Source organism: Cephus cinctus, unplaced genomic scaffold (assembly GCF_000341935.2).
Source record: "Cephus cinctus unplaced genomic scaffold, Ccin1 Ccin1_scaffold0008, whole genome shotgun sequence".
Classification (NCBI taxonomy): domain Eukaryota; kingdom Metazoa; phylum Arthropoda; class Insecta; order Hymenoptera; family Cephidae; genus Cephus; species Cephus cinctus.
This window is the reverse complement of record NW_014332759.1, coordinates 143,914-163,667: the sequence shown is the minus strand read 5'-3', so window position 1 is coordinate 163,667 and position 19,754 is coordinate 143,914. Positions and strand designations below refer to the sequence as shown.

Genomic DNA, 19,754 nt, shown 5'->3' with positions numbered 1-19,754 from the left:
CCCCCCCTTTCCCCCCCCCCCCCCCCCGCCACCGACATCGCCGTTACTCTTGCTGTTCTCTTTTTCACCTCTCTTTCTTCTCATACACCCCTGGATCTGTAAGTAGTAGGTATCTGGTTAGGTTCTCGCCATTCATAAATCTACGCGACACCTCTGCTCCAGAGCTATGGAAAAATACGTGGGAAAATCCGGGTTGGGATCTTTGAGAAATTCTTGAATCGTCTATTACGTTATTTATCCGACGTTATATTTGGAGATCATGCAAGCTGGATTTTCTGTCTCTTCCTCTAGGTATGTGTGTATAGGTGTTACAGTCGTTGTTCTTGATGAATTCATTTTTTATTGTGGATTTAGCTTAACCCGGGACATTGTACTTCTTTGGACGAGGACCATTCGTTTGCTTGTCTCGTTAACATTCCTACTTATTAGTCTCGAGGCCTCCACGTGTTTTTGCTGGATTAGATCAGTTTCGAGACAGATAAATAAATGTCGCAACTTGGAAACGTACGGAAGAGCCACCATTCTGCTTCTATTTTTTTTGTTCGTTCCCCATCAGACGTCTAATGGCATTTTACACATTGTTCTATAAATCTGTCGAGTTTTAAGTTAAAATTGCCAAGAGTATGTCGAGAGCTATAATATACGAGCTTTTTCTTAATTCTCTTACTTCTGTATCAATTAGCGTTATTTTCCTTTTTTCATTAAGTTTTTATTCCTGCGAATGAAATCACAGGGCGTTTCCCTTTGATTTAATGAAGTTGGCGACAGATTGGCTTAACGGAGTCTTTCTTGTACGTTAATTAATAAGGGAACGAATTTTACTTACCGAAAAAAAAGGACTGGATATAGGTCGATGATGTATACCAAACTTAATAAAACTTTAATCCAAAAGCTCGTTGGATGCTTATACCAGACTACGGATTAAAATATCTTAAAGCATTTTGTATCGTCAGTGGATACTATCTGGTTAATCTGAAAATCTATCGCATTCCTATACAGAATACTGTATAGGAAATTACATTTTACATTTTAATTACATTAATTCCATACGTATTCTAGGATCGTAATTTTTTTTTTCTTATCCTTAAAATATTTTTCCTTCACCCTCAAATTCTTATGCGTCTTAGACAAGTTATTGGAATTAAAAAAGATCAATAATCCGGACATCCGTAATTGATTTTCCCCACGCGTCAAATGAGTCAAAATCCATTAACGCTATTAATATTCAGTGTAAAGAAAGTCGAAGCCCGCAGAAGGATCCCAACGGAAGGGATGCGAAATGGATACGAAATTGATGCGAGATGGATGTGAGTTAGATGCGCAATGGATGCGAAATTAATGCGAAATAGGCAGCTACGGAATGGGTGCAGCGTTAGCAGGGAGGCTCGGCATTCCGGTAATTCGCCAGACGGCATAATGGGGCGCTGGCATCGCCAATAAATAGCTTTCGAGTTAGAAATTGCTGTTCCACTTGACGTCACTTTCCCTCTTCCGATTTCCTATCCAACCCCGTAACTCTTCCGCCCCCTTTCCGCCATCTTTACTTCCAGCCGGGTACAAAGGAACGGGAAAACTTTTGAAAAGAGGGTCAACCCTCCTACTCGAGATGTCGAAAGTCGTTTTGGTGCTTCCTTCTATAGCGATCGTGACTACGTCACTTCCTACTCTATATCTAGGTACATTAAGACTTCCGTTATACGTTACACGAGCAGAGGACAATGTGGCGTTTCAGCCGGTTCCACCACTATAATGTCATTATCATCACCATTGTCAGTACTGTTATTGCTACTCACTGCACTCACTGCACTCACTGCACTCACTGCACGTAACCATTGTTATTTATCTTATACAGTTGGCTATTGCATTCTTCATTAATGCTTAACATCCAGCGGCATTACGATTGATAAATATCAAGTGCCTATGACTAAGACATAATGCATTGGATGATATAAGTAAATATTATTTTCACGCGCTCAAAGAAAGAAGGTAAGTCGGATAGTGATAATGCTCAACGTATGTTTCTAAATTTAGCTGCTCTAGTGTTTGGATGCATAAGCCGCAGTCAGACCCTCTTTTTGTTTTTTTGTCAAGTAAATGTCACTAGCTTTTTCTCTTCCCCGAAGCTTGATAAACACATATATCACTTGAAAGACGGAATTGAAACAAGTCATAAATAACAAGGAATCAACGGATTTTCGATGTGGGACACCGAATGTGGTGTCATCCGTCTCGGAGTTTTGTTTTTAAATCGGTAGGCATCCATCGTCAATTCGCTCATTGGAAAGTTTGGAATTACGAATCGCGAATTACCCCAGAATTCGATTAGTGCTAACGTCCTATAGCCTCGCATTCTGTAATTACTCTTGGAACCAAGTCTCACATACTTGATGAGACATTGTTCTACTTGCGCAATACCGTTGAAGCGCGTTATATGAATCAGTAGATTCAATTTAGATTTATATATATACTGTTCATGATAAGCAAATGAAACGGCTAATCGTGCAATAATAATTATAATAATAATTGAAAATATAACCCAATATATATATATATATCCGCAACCACTTGTTCAACGAATGGCGGAAGAGGCATGGGGGCTGCCTCCTGAAAATACATCAAGCTGACGATCAGTCAAGTCTCAGGTTTTAGTAACGTGGGGGACATTCGATAGCGAGCTGCCGGACATCTCCGTCGGCTTTAACGAGGCTAATACCTTTAATCCACACCCTGGCGAATTCGTAGGAGAAGCACGCGTGGTAAAGCAACGAGAGCAACCCCAAACGGATGGGAGGGGTTCTTCGAAGGGGTCTAACTATATAGAGAATAGTACGCAGGCGCGGTTTATCGACTACCGCGTATGGCCGCGTTTCGTCTCGCTTCGTTTCTTTTCGTTTCCTTTCGTTTCGTTTCGTTTCCAGTACGGACCATTCTTTCTCTTTTCGTTCTTTACTCCTCTTCACCCTACACCTTTACTTCCATGTCTTTGCTCTCTTGTCTCGCGAATCCCTCTCGCTCTGCGCGTCCCTCATCTTCTATCATCTCATCTTGTCTAGTTTCGCCTTCCTTGTTTTCCGCGTATTGTTCAGAACTCATGGAAATTTCAGGGAACGTCATCTTTCCCTTGTCCTTACTCTTTACCTCGCTTTCAAGTTTCCATTATTAAGAGACGCTATAATTCACGCGTGTAGCCTGCAAATTTGGATGCTGTGGGATTCTCTAGGAATTTTCTTGATTAGAATTTAGATTAGTTGTAGCTCGTCTATACGCCAGACTCAGAAATCCTTCAGATTGTTTGAAGTCTTTAAAAGCTTCAAAGTTTAATGATTTCGAATCTTTCGAAAGTGCGAAACTTTTTGATCATATGATTCACGCTTATGCGTGTACTTATTAAGATTCGTGGTAACTTCGAAAAACGAATTCACTATTCCAATACTGCATTTGGAATTCGTATTATGATGACGTTTTTAGAACTTAGGACACTCGTACTACACGATTCTCGATTTATTATACGTACGGATGCAATGAAGTTGTTGCACTTCCTTATATTATTCAAATGAATAGTACAATACGGTACGGTTAATTGTATTCTGTCACAGGACCAGTGCAATCATAGCATAAAGTTTCGTTTTAATCGGATGAAACATTGTGAGTTGTCAAAATAAACAAACGTGCTTGAATAGGGGTGAGATTGAGTGTGTTAACTTGGCAAAATTTAGGTCTAAAGATGGTAAAGCGTCTCGAAATATACGAAGAAGGCTAATTCAAATTTTCTTAATAATAATTGTTTTCGTAGTTAGATAATTCAGAAAATCACAATTTTACAAAACTAGGTAGTACTTTCAGTCTGAATTATGTACTGGGAAACTACGAAACATAATACGCAGTAGAACTTCGATTCTTAACCCATTCGATGTCCGTGAAACTTGATCCCAAAACGTTATGGCATCAGGAAGCATCAGTTTGTTGACAGGAATGTACAGATTATTTGAAAATGTCGTTCAATCTTCATGTCCTGTATAAAATCACCAGACAATTACCTCGTAGAACAATGATTCTTTTCAAGGGGGAATCGATCATCCCCTTCAGCGACACAACGTACTACTGTACGTTAACTCTCATCCGTGTCTCCATGAAAAATTTTGAAAATCTCGATTTTTGAAAATATAATTTCTCGAAAATTTTTTTTGTAAATCCGTATACATCGGTAACCTGTAATATTGAGTTTACGCGGTCGGCGCGAAGAATTTAGCCAAACCTCTTGATCAAGGGTTAGGAAAATAAAAAGTAGAAATTGAGTATAGGTAATAATAGCGTGGGAACGATTACTTGCTTAGGGGAACAAAAGCACGAGGCTGTCATGAAACCGAAACGAAAATTTTTTGCTGAGGGATCGCAATATCGCATGTTACGCGGCGCCCCCACAAAATACTCACCCCCTCTCCTGGCCCTCCGTTCCCCCCTATATAATTTTCCGAAGAGATCGTGCATCCAGACGGTTTCTTACTTGACGGTTTTTTCTCATTTTTCGTTTTTTTACTCCTTTTCTTATTTCTAGTCGTTCTCTTCTAGTCTGGTTACTCGTGAAGATTTGTCTTTTTTATAAGAGCAAACCCAAGTCACGCTCCGTTTGGTCGGCTCGCGATTAATCGTACCGATTTCGCACGACCTTACGACCTATAGGGGAACTCTTATGAAAAGTATAATTCTAATAGCCTATAGGTGCTTTTAAGTTCTCATGTTGGCACTGTGCATATAATCATGCGGCGCAGTGGTCCGTTTGCGATACGTTATAACACTTTAGCGCGTCAACCGAATGCCAACCGACGAAAATTTATTTCTCACGCATACCAATATTACGCTAGTACGAATACAAAGTACACTCGAAATACACGTTATTTCGCAGCAACGAGCATGGAGCGAAACCTTTTTTATTCCGTTTGATTGCCTTTGGACCAATTGTTTTAAATGCCGCGTGGAAGAGACGAATTTTGAATTTGGTTTTTTGTGTAATCATTCAGGCCGTATTTACCCATAGGGAAATTCCCGATTGCTCGTGGGATTTGGGTAAAGGTAATGAATGGTTTTTTATAAATTCAACACACGTCACCCTTGGCAAAAAACAATTGGCAATGGGAAATTTACCTACAGGTATAGATGTCGCTATAAAGTTATATTGACTTTTCCAAGGAAATTATTATTATGTATAAAATCGGTGGACAAAAAATTATGAGCAAACATATTTGTAATGAGGCACAACCGCATGAACCATGCGGTCGCATCTTACGCCGTTGAAAAATGAGATAATTTCCTCTAAGCGGAATTTTCATACCGGAAGCGCTCGAGATTTATAAATGTTACTGCTCCATCTACACGCTCATTATTTTTCCTAAAGACCTCTATTCGTCCGGAAATTAATTTCCCATGGATTTTTAAAGTCCATCAGTATTTATCGGTTCGTCTGAAATTTTGGATACAGATATTTTCGGCTTTACACACGCGCATCCACGCCCACACCCACACTCCTTTCTTGCAATGGCTAATGGATAAATCACTCCCACGTGTTCTATGTGCTCGTGCCTAATAACGCTATTCTTCGAGGTACAATATCTTTGAAAGGAAAAAGACTACTCTATCGTATCGGGGGTCGAATTCAAGATAATTTCATTAGTCTTTCCAGGAGTACCCTCCGGGCTAAGGATGGCCGGGGTCTTTAGAAACGATTTCGACATTTGCGAGAAAATGAACATTCGCCAGTTCCGAGATACCAGCCTCGGGAAACTTGGTCGCATTCCGTTGGTCCGTGTATACATATATACATATAGTATATTTTTCCTTCTCTTTCGACTCTCCCCTCTAAGACACCACATATAGTATGTGGAAATTATATAAATCTGGATTGCATAGGATTAATGAATATACACAACTGTTACCGTAACTCATATTATAGTTCACGTAAAAGTTTCTGTATTTCCGATGCTATGATTATCAATAAATTTTTACTTTGCAAATTAAACATCCTTCTGCTTTTCATTTGCTCGATTTTTCTTGACTGTGAATCCCATTGCCACGATCGAGATCGTGCTTATAGTTTTCGTGAAACAATGACAATTTTCTTAAGAGAATTCTTGGGACGAGTCTATATAGATATGAAAATTGGCAAGGAACTCCAATCTTTTGTGACAACGTACACATAAGTCGCTGACAAGGTATTAGGTTCGGCAGTATTGTGAGATGGAAGGAATTACGGACGGTTGTTAAGTGAAGTGGCTAGTATACCCGACTACTGAGATAAACTCTTGGATTGATGGGAGGCTTTTACTGTACTACTATGGCTCTTAACATGGCTATACATTTGATTAGCAAAAATGCCATACACGACTACACTTTTCTACCGAAGAATTTATTTTGCCGTGGGAATGTATTACTTACGATGATTTACAGCAGGATAATATATATTTCCGATATAGTATACTGAGTTATATGATTGTCAAAATAAATGCTTTGTTATTTATCTAACCCATTATTTATTATATCTCAATATATTTGATTGAAGGATGCACAAAATTTTGTATAATTCCATATATGAACATATTCTATTTATTGTATTTTAATAAGCATAACACGCTTGTGTACACACTGGTAACTTTTTTTGGTCATTGAACCGCGTGTTTAATTTTAATTATTTTAATTAAGAAATTTTATAGTATATTTTATTATTTTCTGATATGCTAAGTTATATTGGTTATATCTGTTTTTTGGTATTCTTTGTGACGTCATATTTATTTTATATTTTATTTCATTTCGAAACATCATTTTCTCCTGTACTTTCAATTTGGCTCGGTAGTCGTATTTCTGAATTTTATAAAGAAACATATACATTCTCTAGTGTCATCCTCAAAGGGATTATATTTTTGTAGGTATGTTTTACCAGAGAATTCACGTATGAGGAAAGAGGATTGGCTTTTTGAGAAAACGACGACTCGGAAAGGTCTATTCGTTAATCTTGAATGTTTCTGCATCGTCAAGCTCAATGCCATCCAATCAAACGAAACCGTATCGAATTTTACATTTAAATTAGGTTTATTTGTATAGAGATCCAATTTCGAAAAAAAATATACGCCTTATTTACATGCAATTTCATTTAATACTCTCCTCAGATTAGATCGACCAATGCACACATACATCTTTCTGCTAAATACATGTATTACACTCCTAGACATAGATAAGAGGTTAAGTTAGGTTCAAGTAGGTTGAAAGAGATAAACTGATAAAATATCGTCAAATAGAATATAGAAAATTAAAATATATTGTACGTCTGTTTAAGAGCACTATAAGCTTATTTACTGTACGTATATCTGATATATCAGTGTAACTAACAAATGAATCTTATAATCTGAGTAAAGATATGATCCGCGTATACGATTTTCATATAGAATTTAATTAAAAAATTAATTTAATATAAAAACGTACTTATCAAACAAAAATCATTCTCTATATCCTATTTTTCACCCTCAAAGTATGGGATTACAAGTGCAAAAGAAATGGTGGCATTTTTTTTCTTACGGAACTTGAAAATTCTGTGCTTTGTAGTAAGTGGATGAATGAGAATTATCAAGTATAAAAAATAACAAACCTTCTTTATACGTGATCATTTCTAATAGTCATTAACTGAAATTTCAGGAACATGGGCACAATAGCCTCCCCCGGAAGCAGGTGATGGGATAGGGTAAGTGAAAGGGGATGAAATTTGCCTGGAATTAGGCAGCGAGCCATAAGTTTCTATATTACCGGCTGGAACGTGAGATATACCCGGCGATCATAAAATCGTAATAGTTTAATATCCTACTTACGTGCAGCTTTTGCATTTTTACTCGTTTCCAATACTAGCTCGAGTTATTTAAATACTGACGGAAAGCGCATACACTTTAATGCATACTGGGTGTCTTTGAATTATCCTCCAATCACTTATTCCATCTATGACTCTCTTTAATAGAACGGGAATCGTAAAGCATAACCTCGGCGAGATCCACTGAGGATCATCCCCGTAGTCGTACAATGAATAATGAAACTACAGGGTGTCCTAATATTAATTATAAATTTGCGAAGGAATAAATTCGCGGCGCAGAAGTTGCTTGCACTTTTATGTCACCTTGTATATTATAAATCGAAACTGTTAATATACGAAGAACTCTTGTACATGACCGGTCGTCAGATTTCAGGCACATTTTCAATCCCTTGTACATCCTGTTTCCGGGTATGAAAATCTATTGTACTCAGGGACTGTGAATTTTAATAGAATATTCAAGTATATTCTGAAATCTGAACAAATACGGTTTGGTCTTTGCACGCTGTCAATACAGTCAGGTGATTTTTATGAAATATAAAAATCTCTGTAATCACTCTCATCCAGTTAAAACTAAATTAATCTATAAGCACGTAGCAGCAAGAGTGTGTGACTATAAAAAAAATAACAGAAATGATTCACAGAATCGCAAGTAAAAATGTACGTAAAATGTTGGGGAATATTTAAATATCTTGACCAGAACGAACAATTTATGGGAAAAAATTATAAGACTTCAATCGTCAGTGGAATAAAATGTTTTATGTTCAAAAAGTCATTGCCCTTGATGAAGTGTACCGATGGAAGCGAAGCGAAGCTGAAGAAAAGATATGCCGTAGGAATATAATAAAAAGGCGTGTCCGCAAAGGACGTTATAAAAGTTAAAGGAAATGGAAACGGATAAAGGATCCTTAGTGGATAAGGGTGAGACATAAAAATCCTGAGAAATAGTTAATTCAGCTGCCAGCTCATCGGCAGATATTTCAAGCTGCACCAGTATAATATATTAGCCTCCCGTCGCGCCTATGTAAATCGCCTTAATGAGTAACCTCAGATTTCGGTGGAAAGGTATACAGGTAGCTGGAAAAATTATTCGTTCGCCCGATCTCCGCTTTTTACTCTGCATCCAACCTGCCTTTGAATCTAACAATCCGATAGTGACGAAACGAAACAACCCTTGGACGCAAACGAATTTTTTATTGTACAATGATTTGTGCAAATTATTGATATTATTTTTTTTTATTAATTTTCACTGCACTCTAATGTACGTGGATACGAATATCGTGTTCTCGTTCGCTGTGACGTATCTTAACTTATGAGGTAATAAATTGATCTTTTCAGATGATCAATTACTTTTGATATCCACAGGCATCAAGTAAGTTTGTATTGATTATAGGGTGTATTAATGGCACAGACAAAATAGCTGTATTGTTAAAAGTAATCGTCGGAAGGAATTGGTCTGAAGTCAGACGAGATTCGATCTCATAGGGGTTCGCAGCAGGGTTAATTCGGTTTGCCGATTCATCGGGATATATTTCACGGTTAAGTGGGCTAATATATCAGGGCGTGCGGCCATGTAAATGGATGTAATGAGTAACCTCAGACGTGGAGGAATAGGCGCCAGTCGTAAAAGTTATCTTGAGTTAGTTGGAATCGGCAGAGACTTATGCGAACCGTTTAAAAATACGAATAAATTTATTTAGCGATAGGAGTTTAATATAAAAATGCTAAAATTGAGTAAAATATTTTTTTTATTTTTTTCTTACGTTTCAATTATTCTCGTAGACAATTTTTACGTTTGATGTCTAATGGCAATAATTTTTTTCAATGACATGCCACAGTTTCAGACACTCAGTCTACCACTATTAAATTTGGATAAATATTGATTATTTTTGTATTTTTTGTGTTTGCCAACTAAAAACAATTGCGTGCCATGGAATTTAATTGAAAAAATATATATACAGTGTTTATTGTTGATATTGAGAATGTATCTAAAAATAAAATTTAACGAAAATCATTATATGTATAACAACATAAGAAATTTGATTTCATCGCTAAATAACTTGTTCTCAAATCCTTTTCTCTTTAGATCAATTTGTATTTGCCGCAAATTGAGTTGAGGTTGCGTGAGATAAAAAAATCAAATTGATTCAACCAAGTGAAGGATATCCGTCATTTGTAGGCTCGTTTAGTCGCTCTTAGAGTCACATGTGAAATTCTACGAAGCCCTAAATAAACTCAATTCCGAGATCGGGCGATGCAAACACGAAAACTCGGAATGGCCTCTTGAAGATATCGGCCGCTGAGCTTAGCAGCCACTCGAGATCGCTCTTGAGGATTCTGCCACTATAATCCTGGCTTGATTCCAGGAAACGGAGAATCCCGGATAATCGAAGCTGGTTTCGCGAGTCGTTTCAACCCATCGCTAAAAGGGGTGCCTACTGCCTCGGTCGTTCGGTGGTTAGCCAAGTTGGGGATAAGTTTGGCCCGTCTTCGCTTTAGTTTAGGGCTGCCCAGTGCTGTACTAAGAATCTACTTTAGGATCAAGCCTTACCCCTGGTCTGGAGCTACTTAAGGAATGCTGAGAAAGCCTATCATATTTCTACCTTATTAATACTGTTTATGCTATGTCCCTGTCACTCTCATTCCCCAAATTCGATACACTAACTTATATCCCAGATAAGTAAAGCCACATAAGGCAATTGTGGCTCAATAAAATTTCCCACGGTACTTTTAATTAACACGCCTTAAACAAAATTCACCCCAGAAAATGTAGCAAACACTTTAATTTATGTGCGAAAAAATTCCAATATATATATATATATATATATATCGACATACATTCCTAATACATAATAAAATCTTTCTATGAAAAAATATAAAAATGATCATACATATTAACAACAACTATTAAATCCTACATGTCCTTCTGAAATGTATCATATTATACCACAGCTACCGTTACAATATCTCAAAGTAGTGCTGATATATAATATTGTATGTTAATATACAATATTAAAAGCCACATTACCATAGACCATTTTTCATTAACCGAAAGTATATCACAATCTCCTGTTACTGGAGATGGTTAATAGTGGTTGGAGGAGCATGCTTCTGAAGGGCCAGCAACCCTCTTGCTACATCACTGTTTCCTCCTACCGGCTACTACGAAGACCGCAGATCGGGAAGCCGCCGCCAAGAACGCGCAGCTCGGTGCAGCTGGTCTTATACAAGTGCGAGGAGGAAGCGTTCGTACAGAGAAAGAGAAGAGTAAGGAAGGAAAAGAAGGAGAGAAAGAGAAGGCGAGATCAAAAGTGACTGAGTGAATAAGATAGCATTAGGAAACATAGGAAGGTTGGATGGATTACTCCCTAGCGTGAAGGTGGGAGGGAGTTAGGGCACCCAGTTGGGCTCTGACGGCGGCAGGGGCGAGGGGGGTTGGTACCGGTGTAATTGAATGCCCTGCCTTGTTAGACGTTACCCGGGACTTCTTCACTTTATGCTCAAGCCGAATTCGAGTGAATGGCACAGATTCCATTATAGACAAGGAGTCGCTAGACGGGCCGTTACGATCTTGGGCATGCATTATGCATGTACCGGCAAATTGTCTTATTTGTCCTCTGGTCCAGTCGCGAGCTGTTATTGTTTCCTTGCCAGGATTAAATCCCTCGAAACTGCTGCTATTCAGTTTGGACCGCCATCCTCTTAAGATACGATGCTCTTAGAAAAATACGAAAAATTTCTTGTATCTTTATATACACATATACGTATACATATACATATGTATAGATAGATGTGTATACTCACTTCTATTTGCTTTCTTGCCTGATGCTTCTTTTTTCCTTACCACCGTCCCTCTTGATCTTCTTCCTGAAGAGACTCACGGCACGACTATTACGCGAATTCCAACGGCAGACTTCTCCTCTGAAAGGCAAATGCTTTATGCAGCTTCACACGGCAGCGTTTTCATAGCCGACTGTCTCTTGCTCGAGGCTTCCCGTTCAGAATACACGATTCTGTTCACTCTCACGTTAAAACTTTGCCGAGATAACGACCGTTTCCCTTAAGCGCTTTCTGCGACCTATAAAAACCTGAAATTTACGAATAACTTCGTTAAGCGCGTCTCTTCGTTATCTTTATACCTTTCGTTGATTCTTAAGGAAGCATCGTGACATTAATAAAAACTATACAACTGATATCTAGCTTCTTTACTACGGTGTACAGTGGTGTTTGCAAACGAGGTATGTATATCTATATATTTTTGTATCGAAGAATAAATCTAATCGGATCGAATGAGAAAATACGAAAACATTTTAAAAGACGCTCGCAGCATTTATGCTTTGTTAAATCTCACAGTCAATGTCGTAACATATTTCCACCTATATTTCCCCGTAAAGAGCCGCTTTTCTAAAAAGAATTTGAAACCGTTCGAAAAGAAATCCACGATCTGAAACCCCTCGAATATCTGTGAAAAAAAAAAAAAAATGTCAAACACACTCCGGAAATATTACGCCCCGTTGCACAAGCCCATTCAATATTTTATCGCGTCGCATCGCGTTTCCTCTATGTTTACATTATGCTCAAAGTACATTTCGATTTCGAAGTCGTTCGAAAAATGATCACGATCGTCGGGAACAGGTTGGTATTCAAAATGGTCTCGTTAAATATTTCGCGTCGAGCGAAGGGCAGTATTAAATATTTCATAATGTCGCCTTTATCCTGGCAAAGCACGTAAGCTGGTACATGCGTGTCGTTGGTTATCGTCGTTTATCGTAAAGCTCGTTTGTTTCCCTGTTAACGATTCGAGACACGTTCGGCCATTTTCCGGGCATATCTCATCTCCAGTCCAGAAGATAAAGGACTCGACGAAAGATCGATCCGCCGTCAAGTCTTTTGCTCCTGTCTTTCGCATCAGCCGGCGGCTCTACTCAAAGCCAAACTCTCTCGGAAGGACTAACGAGGCCCATTAATATTTCTTGATACCAACTCCAAGTCTGGAATGATGCCCCTGGGCCTTTTCTCCCACCGATAAAGTACCACGTGGGATCGATCAGCTTTCGTATTTACGAACGTAATTATTCTCTCTTTTATCCCCCTCGTTGAATTCGACTCGTTCGACCCGTTCTCCTGGTAAGTCCGCTATCTTTTTTTCTCTCTTTCAGTGGCACGTTACACAGGCTGACGGCGCTCTTTGTGATTAGCCGAAGATACGTCTGAATTAAATGCAACAAGCACCCTTCGTAGATAACGTCGTATCGACGAGTTCCTCTAGAAATTGAAATATTTTCTTTACTTCATACGTATATCTGAAATTGTTTTAAGCGCAGGGAGAATCCATCGATTGGGCGAAGGACGATGCCTTCGGGCATGGAATTTTTCGTTTAAAATTTGGAAAATTGTTGACGGACAAATTGGTAAATACTTGCCAGCAAGTATCCTGCAGCGGTGCTCGGTGTTTCGAAATGGTTCTGTCTGTAAACGCACATTCCTGACCAGTTTTTACGAATTCTCTAGGGCCCCTGAACTGAATAACAAAACGCGGCTCTTCCAACTGCAGCGTAGACAGTTGCGTTAATGATGCATTTCAAGTGTTTTGAATTTTTGTAGTTCGACACCCGTTATAATGATCTTATCCTTATTCATACCTTTGACTCACCGTCGCGTCGTGAATTCAAGAGTTTCTACGTTTTACCTTTCCTAGTTCAGTCTCTCCTCGAGTCTCGGACTCTCGTTTTGCTGATCTTTCGGAAACGTTCTGCCTGCCATTTTCACAGCGCTTACCTACCCGCGTAATTTCACGCTAGGTATTTCAATTCTTGATTGGAAGCTGGAAGATAATTGAAAAATGCATTGGACATTCCGATCTATTCATAAGCGACCTTTATAGTCTCACAGTCTTCACTATCGACACGACATAAGTTCTAAATACGTCGGATTCTTCCTTATGGCCAATAAAAAATATTATAAATTATTGAAACTAACATTACCGATATCATTGAAATCGACGAACGCACTTGAATACATTCGCTCGGGACTACCAGCCACTTGGAAAGATTTAAGATGAGTTCTCGTGTCACGTAATAGATATTTAGATGAGAAATTATCCATTAAATGACAATTTTCTCTCTAATCTATGCGTCTATCGTTGAAGGAGATTTGGGGTTGAGAAAGGATCCTCGTGGTATCTACGGGGTCGGATGATGATGGGGGTGATGGGTGATGGGGTGCGATAAGTGGACCCCAAACAGTACTAAAGTATTACAGCCCAGCCTGCATACCTAGACAAGGAGATAGCAGAGAATTCAGGCTCGTTTCTGGCGATAAATTCGACAGGCGGAATGACCGAATAAATACAGGAGAGGCAGGTTGATATTAGCTCGAAGAATTTCATGAGGACTCGCTGCCAATCTCCCGCTGGAGATAATAGAGGGTAGCTCTTCACCCTGAAATTGCAAGGCCCGATGAGATCAGAGAGAATACGACTGTGGATTCATTAAACACAATGGATACACTGGAGTATTGTATGCATAGTTATGTAACTACAAGAAGACTTTAATATTGCCGTCTTATATGCAATATATACTTAAGGGGTAATTAAACGATGGGGAGATTTCTTTGAGATATCTTCCTGGAAATAATCAAAACCTGGCGGATATTATCAATTTTTTACACGAACCAGGATGTACAACCAGATAGATTGATAATAATTATGTTTTTTTTTTTCGATTATTCATTTTTTTATGGATCCGATATTTTATATAGTTTAAAAATTAATAATAATCATATTCTTACGTATTGATGAATTTCGTGCTTCTTCCCATCATTGTTATGTTATTTCTATTTTTTTTCCATTCAGACATATTGAAATAATATTATCTCTTACATTGTTTTATTAGACTATTTCAGGTGAAATTGACGTATGAAGTATGACAACAATTTTGAATGGAAATGTGGTGATAATAAATATACATTTGAGAAGAAAAAATCTGATCTTTGTATTTACATGGCGATTGGTAGCAGTGTTCATAGTTTTAGACGAGTATAGAATACTTGGAAGATTTATTCGGTTTCATTGTGGCTATACTGGAACTTTACTCTCAGCTCTTAGAGCATCGCTGCGTTTATATATATACATAAGTGAACAGAGATGCGACGTTTCCAAGATGCTTTCAACGCTGACACTGAATTTCTGAACGCAAAACCTTTCCGCTGACGCGGCAAGCAATCAATAATCCGCTACTGTATTAGGATGGGTTATCTCACGGATGATAATGTAGGTTAGTAATGTCAAACGAGAAGACAGCAGTTGTACGAATATCTTCACTGTTTGAATTGGAATTTCAGTAACAAGATATAATATAAAGTAAGACATCAGTAGTTTTGACGATCGAGATGAATTTAATTTAAATGAGTCTATATGATAATCGTGATAAGGTAGACCGACCCTTATCTGATAAAAATGGCAGGATACTAAATTCTAAAAATTGGATTATCGTTCACAGACAAGTTTTTCATTGAGAAAATAGTTGCTTGTACTTTGTACATTTTTTTTATTAAGCTATTTGGTGACGACTCCAGATATAAATTCTTTTAGGAAATAACTCCGTTAGGAAAGCGCTCGAAGATAAGAAAATTGATACGAGTCACCTGCACAAGAGAGGGAAACAAATGATGAGAAATCTATAAGTAGTAAATAACTGAAATAGCGCAGAACATCGACAAGCAAAAGCATAGCACACCAATCATGCTTGGTTCAATATATATATATATCTATACAGGTACGTATACGTACGTATTATATGTGCCTGGATTATACGAAAAATTCTTCTATTTATACCAATTGACTTTAACTGCTTAGCGAGAGCAAAGACTGATGAAATTAAAATTATACGTTTCTTAGTATCCATATTAGTATCCAATTATATTCATATTAAAAAAAAAATAAATTAAGTTTGTCATACGAAAGATATAATCGCAAAAGCAAAATCCCAGGGGTCAGTAAAAAATTCAATCCTATTACATTTCCTTATTGATTTTCAATAATACGCATTTCTTACGCAATTTACAAAATCGCACGTAATAACCTTTTTTTCTCCATTTCGACGCAAGCTCAAGAAACGCATATTTCGTGAAGTCAAAAAACATAGAACTCGTGATATCGTTTCTTTCCTACAAAATTCACATTGTTCCGGTTCCCTGGACATAACCTAACCTCTTGAAGTAAAAAAGAAATACGCAGCCACTGGCTTCGCTCGGAAACGACACATATGGCATGGGTGGTTTATTTCGTGAAATTTTTTTTGTCTGCCACAGAGGGGGGTAAGTCGGTTCTGTAAATCCGTACATTATACGGGCCATAAGGAACGCGGCCATTTATTATCCGCGAAATTCAAGAGGGAGGTGGGGATAAAAAATAAAAAAATATTGACCACCTATCCTCTTACGCTTAAATCAGAGATATGTGGTATCACTGCAAGTGGACCACTATATAAGGAAGTGGTGTCCTCCTCTTGCTCTTCTACACGCTATGTTGTATCTTGCGAACGCGGTGAACGATTTGATTTTTATCGTGGACATTACGTGGCAAAAGTGAGACGTTTGTTTTGTTCTTGAAGGGACCGAGGTAGATATACGTTTGGATGGTTCTTCTTTTTTCCTTTTCTCTCTTCTTCACTGCTTTCTATTAGCAAATCCACTTTATTTGGAAATATCCTCTCGGAGCTGAAAGGACGAACTACAGAATACTAGGGAGATTTGATTTTTATCATGAAGAGTTATTTAAAGAAGCAGGATATTCGCTCTTTTTTCCTCGTTTTGGTTTTATTTCCTCTTATTCCGTAGATAAAGTATATTTCTACCGTTTTCTCTGCCGTATGTGTGTCTCTATGCGTGTGTGTAACATGTTTAAATCTACATTTGGGATACGTTCTGTATATTTGTAATGTTGAGTCCGACGTTGAGAGAACCTCAAATATATTTTCTCAGAAAATTGTATTTTTATAGTGGATATTATCTGAAGATGATTTGTTTTTTTTATCTCGAAAGTTGAAGGATAATACATTTTTTTGAAGTTTTACTTGATTTTTTTTTATATTTATAAATGTGTGAAATTTTAATCAGTTATATTGGTTCAGGCTTTAACTTCTTAAGAAATGTTAATTAAAAACAATTTTTTTTAAATTTACATGTGCAATTAATGTTATACGCAATGAAAATTATTTAAAAAATAACAAATATCCATGCGTAAGGATCGATTTGCTGTGGTGAAGCAAATGAAAAGGAAGTGAAGTTACGTGTATATGGATTGAATTTAATTATTATTTTAAATGTATAGTTTTCGACTTGTTTAAGAGAAAATTAAAAAATACATGATTTTTCTAATCAACATCTCGCGACATACGTTATTTCTTTTCGTAATTGAAAAGTTTTCGTTTATTTGTTACATTTTTTTCTGGAACAAGATAGACTCCGTTTCAGCGGGAAATTTGATTTTTATCGGGTCACGAATTTTTCGAATAGAGGCATCAACGAAGGAATGTCTTGAGAGAAAGCCAAATTCTTTCTCTTTATTTATTTATCTCCTTAAGCTCTTCTATCGAGGTTGCCAGAAGCATTTTAATCCGCTCTCCTCCTCTCGTAAAGCACGACCAGAATTTAGCAGGAGATTCCATTTATATTGCGCGACCCTTGGACACGGAAACAGTTCGTATTTAATAAGTTTGCATTGCTAAATCGATGAAAAATTGAACACACGTCTCTACCATACATACATATAACTACACTGGTACCAAAGAGATTGTACTAGGTACTTTTTATTTTACCTTTTAATTTCGTATCGGGATATTGCAGTGCATTTTAATCAATTTCCAAGTTTCATTAAAATACACTATGAGTTATCAATGGATAAAAGAGCAATACCCTGGCAAATAGTGTTTTTTGTTTTTGAATTTCATAATCTTTTTTGTACTTTATTTTATTTTCACTTCTCGTTCCTCGCCTTTTTCAAAGCTTTACGTACGATGGCGGCCGACTGATTTTATTGGTGATTCGTCGGTTCTCGGCACTTAAAAGTCACCAAGGAACTTTTCACTAGTAACGATACCCGAGAATGAAAACTTTTTGACCGATTACATTAGCACATGCGTGCGCACTCTTTTCGAATGAATTTATCTGCGGTGTATCAAATTAAAAAAAAAAATAGATCGAAAAGTTTCCCCTACAATGCAATTTCGATTTGGCAAATGAATTTTTTCCATTAACGTCGGTGCCGCGAATGTCATGGTTTTATAAACGAGTTGATCGTCAGTTTCACAAATCACGGTACCACGCGTTACCAATTTGAAAGGAATTGCGACACTGTCCTTAATTTTTCATTCAGCTTGTTTTGCCGTGCGAAGTATATCTCGGATATAAATGTATGACATAAATCTACTTACCCAGAAAGACTATTGAAGGAGGAAAATAAAGACGATGCCCTAATGAAGACGCTATTTCCGTGCTTTCGCAATTACATAAATTGCAGAGAAATAAATTTTATACTTAAAATTCGCTTATGCAGGTTGCTAAGTTTTTCACGACAAGATGCTCTACTTCGAAAGAAATGCTTTGAACGTAGGGGAAAGACGTTTGAGACGGGATAGTGAACAACACGAAAAAATATGTCATCGCATACACATTTCCCTTATATAAAATAATTGCGCAACGATTGATAAAGAAAAAATTTGCATGAATCCGATTTTTGCTTGATAGTTCATTATTGAAAATACTAACAATTTCTTTTTTGCCTAAGCAAACAGAATTCTACTATCGCCGTTTTGTTGTATTCTGATACGAGTGAACCTCCTTGAAAGTTTAAAATTATTGCAATTTCTTCAATTCAATTTAACGAGATAACTGCTTGCAACGAGACGGAATTCTTTAGCTTATTGTAAAGATGTCATTTAATATTTTTTGTAGCAAAATGAGAATTCGAAAGGCAAACTTTTGCAATTTATCGATGCGTCCGAATGCTTCGTATAGGGGAAGGGGGTCACACTCGACAAACGAAACTCTGTGCTATTGGCTGAACGGCGAATGTGGCGAAACGATAGAAAGAAAAACGTAAAAAGTTGCAACCCGTATATAGACTCGGAGCAATTTTGTGCAATAACAGGTAAACGTAAAAGGCAAGCTTGCAAAGCTGTCTCTCTCTCTCTCTCTCTCTCTCTCTCTCTCTCTCTCTCTCTCTCTCTCTCTGCCTCCATTTCTCTCCTTGAACTCTTCTCTCTCCGTTTTATGCTGCTCTATTGCTTTGCTGGTGGAGCCGGTTTTCACTTTTTTTTTGGAGGTTCTGTTTGTTCCTGGACCCGTAAAAATAGGTCGACCCGGATGCACCACGTGGCTACCTTTCGCGCTACCTTTTCGATTCGTTCGAGCGATTAGCCCCTCGTTCGTTTTACGCTTGAATCATCATTTTCGACGAGCAACGTGCTAACGAGTCGCTTCGTTTCAGTATTTTCTCCTGGCCGTGAGAAAAAACATTTTTAACATCAAGCTTGTTAAATCATTTCGTGTTGACACACTCTGCAAATTGCAGCTATGACGACGTAGTTCTGTAAAAATGCAATTAACAAGAAATCGATTGTCGCAGTAATATTTATATACACATATATTATTTAAAAATTAAAGCTCTTGGTTGAATAGAGTAAAGGACGTTTACGAATTGGTTAATTTTTCATGTAAACCACTAAAGTTTTGTCAAATTGAATCGCAAATGGATTCGTATATTTATTGCAGTACAAAACAGTGAGTCAATTCGAATACCGTAAAATATTAGAAGTATGGTATATGAATTAATTTTAATTAGATTTCTTTAAAAGTCCCTATAACTAAAAGGTTGAAGTTTCGATATAATGTAACGTTGTACTTTTCTTTT

General features: G+C 37.5%; 1 protein-coding gene across 22 annotated transcripts in view; it reads left to right on the top strand.

Moving 5' to 3' along the window:
* LOC107270569 (chondroadherin) overlaps positions 1 to 19,754 on the top strand; it is a 43,457-nt gene that overhangs the window by 18,285 nt on the left and 5,418 nt on the right. For 17 of the 22 annotated variants that reach the window (XM_025090036.1, XM_025089925.1, XM_015746375.2 and 14 more), the window contains one exon: positions 7,681 to 7,726. The exons of the other annotated variants lie outside the window; for them this stretch is intronic. The gene's annotated coding sequence lies outside the window, so the exon portion shown is untranslated. The remainder of the gene's footprint in view (positions 1 to 7,680; positions 7,727 to 19,754) is intronic. 22 annotated transcript variants of the gene reach the window in all.